General features: G+C 43.1%; 1 long non-coding RNA gene across 2 annotated transcripts; it reads right to left on the bottom strand.

The window, feature by feature from the left end:
• Window positions 1-258: 258 nt before the first annotated feature.
• LOC127476927 (uncharacterized) lies at window positions 259-3,998 on the bottom strand. Of its 2 annotated transcripts, none has more exons than XR_007906788.1 (3): window positions 3,761-3,998; window positions 960-1,057; window positions 259-507 (listed from the first exon to the last, which is right to left on the bottom strand). It is a non-coding gene; the product is annotated as an uncharacterized LOC127476927 (long non-coding RNA). The 2 variants fall into 2 exon arrangements; XR_007906789.1 differs by having other exon boundaries at window positions 975-1,057.

Raw genomic sequence — 3,998 nt, 5'->3', positions numbered from 1 at the left:
CTCCCAGGAGCTGAGACAAAGCACCCCAAAACCCATGGGCATGGGGGCATCTTTTGGGGCAGCTCCAGCCAACAACCACAGAAGCCCAGAACTTCCAGCCTTGCCCCCTGCCACCCCCCAGCCCTGGGGCAGACACCAAACAGGAGCCCAGAGCCAAATACAAACTGAGAGGGGGCCAATTCAATAAGGACTATGAGCTCCTTATATATATAGTCACTTTTTAAATCCCTAGATTCAGGCTGTGAGCATGAGCAGGGCTGTGCTTTAAAATAAAATTATTTGCTTCATAAAATACATCACCTGTATCTGAAGAAAGCATCAGCCAATATTCACCTTCCTGTTTGTCACAAACCCTTCTTTTGTAAAGACACTGCACAATGTGTGTCCTCAGGGGTTTTGGTGCATTTTCTTCCTGACAAGCTGTGCTCTTTTTTTGAGAAATGATGTCAGTGATGTTCAAGGTACAAATATACCTTCCTGGTCCACAAACCCATATAATTCATGAGCCTGCAATACAGAAAGAGTAAGGAAATGAGGAAGTTCAGGAGAGGTGGGAGGATCCCAGAATCATAAAATGGTTTGGGTTAGAAGGGACCTTAAACATCAACCTTTTTTCTGTGTTTGTTTTCCAGCTGAAAACGCAGAGGTTTCTTCCTGCTAAACTGAAACTGCTCTGGGCTCAGAGTTATCTCAAGTAGGGCTTTAAGCACCATGACAAATACACACTGAAAAAGAAATTGTTCAGTTTGGTATCCCCTCAGAGGGGATGCTGTGAAGCTGATAGGAGAGTTTCATGTGTCAATCAAGAGTTAGAAGCTTTAATAACAATAATAAAAGATTATTCCAGCATATCTGTTGTCCCAACACCGGTGCCTCTGGCCAGTTGTGCTCCCAGTGCTTTTTAGTTTACTTAAATATCCTAAAATCATACTAAAATTCACAAACAATGTGCTGCTCACCAGGAACAGCCATACCAGCAAGTGCTGAGGGATGTGTCTTTGAAAACCATCAGAGAGATCTTCTCCTGTCATAAATTTTCTCTGCTCATTTCTTCTTCCTACACATAAACACAAAGAACAAGGTCCTGTGATCGCTGAAAAGCTGCCAGCAAGTTACTGGGGATTATGGGCACAACCATCCTCTGATCCTCCAGGTAACTGCAGGAACAGTTCACTTCTGCTGCTTGAACATAGGACACACTTTGAAATTCCTGTGTGTGCATTAAATCTCCTCTCAGTACTTTCTAGGAAGAAAATCTCCCCTTTACTGTAAATAATTAAGAGGAAATCCTTCAGCATAAAAATAAACTGAACAAGACTTGACCACAACAAGCCACCAAGCAAAAAAAAGCAAACCCTACCCTTCAGGCATTAGATGCAAAATAATGTTTTAACTCATACTTATTAATGCATTTTCAAGCATTTCTTACTTGCTAAATCAGAACAGATTTCAAGTGGTTGGGTTTAATAATGACTTGAACTCCTACTTATAAGAAAACTGGACAACCTCAATGCCCTTCTTTCCTTTCCCAACAGTCTATTTACAGCTGCCACTAAAATCTATATCTGCTTGTTTCTGCTTGGCTGGAGCCTGGAAGCTTCCACTCCTTAAGGACTGAATAGAAGGAAAGGAAAAACTCGAGCCCTTGGTTCAGTTCGTTTCCCTGTGCAAGTGGCCCCAAACCTCTCCATTTGCTGATCTCTGCTGCCCTCTCCTGCAGGAGCTGGAAACTCTCCTTCCAGGATTTTAATGGAATAACACGTTATTAGGGATTTAATGGTGAGTTTAAAGCCAGAGGGGATGGGGAAGGAGTCTTAGGACAAGGGAAAACTGAAGCTGTAGAGGGAAGCTGCTCATGACAGATTACTGAGGGCAATAAGGGGGAAATAATGATAAAACAATAACGTTAATAACAATAATAATTATATCAACAATAATGATAATAATGGTAATAAATTAAATAATCATGGAATCATTAAGGTTGAGAAAAGACCTCCAAGATCAAGTCCACCCTTCGACCTGACACCACCATACCCATGAAACCATATTGTGAAGTGCCACATCCACTTGTCTTTTGAAGCCTTCCAGGGATGGTGACTCCACCACTTCACTGAGGAGACTCTTCCAGTGAACAAATTTTTCCTGTTATCCAACCTGAACCTTCCCTAGTGCAACTTGAGGCTGTTTTCCCTTGTCCTACCACTTGTTGCCTGGGAGAAGAGCCCAAACCCCACCTGGCCACAACCCCCTCTCAGGATGTTGCAGAGGGTCACAAGGTCTCCTCCTTTTCTCCAGACAGAACAGCCTCAGCTCCCTCAGCTGCTCCCCACAGGACTTATGTTCCTGAAGTCACACCAGATATCACCACAAAGCACTGGAATTTCACAGAAACACAAACACTTCAAAAGTCCATCAAACGTGAAAATGTAGTGGAACGGGAAAGAGAAAAACATACTTTGCAAACACTCTTGTGGCTGAGGAATTTGCCTGCAAAGCAGTCAGAAAGGATAAACAGATGATTTCAGTTCAGTTCAAAGAATGTGTCTTGGCTTTTTGATGAGATGGTTGTGGCACAGAATAATAATAATAAACTCCCCACACACACTGGCTTAGTCCTACAGGGAGAAAAAGCTGCTACCAGAAAACATCACATCCAGGACCAGGTGATCTCTGACAAATTACCTTCCTCCTCTCTTTTCCTATTAGCAAGGCTGCTTTTCCTTGCAATGCATTAATCTGCCTTTCAGCTGGCTTTTAATCAAAGCCAGGCTTAGCTTTGCAGTGGAAAAAGAAAGCAGATGCTGAGGTAAACCACAGAGTAGAACTGGAAGAAACAGTCAGAAAGAAAAGTCTCTGTGGCTTGATAAGCATTTAAGAACTATTTTTCTAGGGGTAAGGGAGAAAGAAAATACTCCACTTTGCTCCAGTTTGGAAAAATGGCTATGCCTGCCTTCTTTTCCCAAATGTAGCTGGTTTGTATAGTATTTTGCAGGCATTATTTGTATAGTATTTTGCAGGTGTTATTTGTATAGTGTTTTGCAGTATTTAGCTGTGCAACAGAGAAAAAGCAAAAAAACCCGACACTGATAATTAGCAAATCAATCCTCTCAGACTGTGAAAAGAGAATTTCTGGTCTGTCAGGAACTAAGAAACAAGCATAGAAGTACTCCAAACCAATCAGTTGTGCCAGTGAAGGATGGCATGCAAGCAAGAAGATATCAAGATACAGTATTGCCATGACTTGGAGGTACCAGTTAAAATTTCAGGGGCAAGAAATTACTGAACTAGAACATGGCAGGATAGAAAAGACTCAGATATTTGCAATTTGCACTTTGGGTATTTTTGTTGTTGCTGTTGTTTGGTTGGGTTGGATTTTGGTTTGGTTTTGTGTGTGTTTTGGGATTGTCTTTTCCCTTTTATTGATTTCCTGCTGCTGATGACGCAGGTGAGTGGGGATGTTGGAGGGGAGTGTGGGTGTGAGGGAGGTGAAGGAGGGCAGGAGAGCACATCCCACATGGATCAAGCTGCAGAGGGGCTGGAGGAGCCCTGTGCCTGTGCAGCTACAGAGGTCCTAGCTGAGAGATGGACAGTACACACTCCCTTATTCAAGAAAAGACATTAGGGACAGCAAAAAAGCTGCAAAAATGTGCCAGGTAATTCGAAGAATTAGGAGCAGAAAAGGCATTTGGGGGAATTCTCCTATTAGTCAAGGGTAAAAGATAATTAATACTGCTGATATCTGAGAGGAGAACTGCCTTACCTTAACTTGTTTAGAGGAAGCTGCAGAGTGATGACAGGGATGATCTTGGCTCAGCAGTGATGTGGATGCTCAGAGAAACCTTCCTTCAGCATGTGGCTTTGGCTGCAGGTGGAAACCCTTCCGGCCAGAGCAGTCCAGCCAAGTCTCCTCTCTCCAGCCACAAACCTCTCCAGCCAGGACCTCTTTAATTAGAAAACCCCTGCCTGGTCCTCCTGAGAGGCAAAGAAAAGGCTTTCTG

The sequence above is a fragment of the Manacus candei genome, unplaced genomic scaffold (genome assembly GCF_025592945.1).
Source record: "Manacus candei isolate 608988 ecotype Guabito, Panama unplaced genomic scaffold, ASM2559294v1 h1tg000050l, whole genome shotgun sequence".
NCBI lineage: Eukaryota > Metazoa > Chordata > Aves > Passeriformes > Pipridae > Manacus > Manacus candei.
This window is presented reverse-complemented; position numbering and strand designations above follow the sequence as displayed.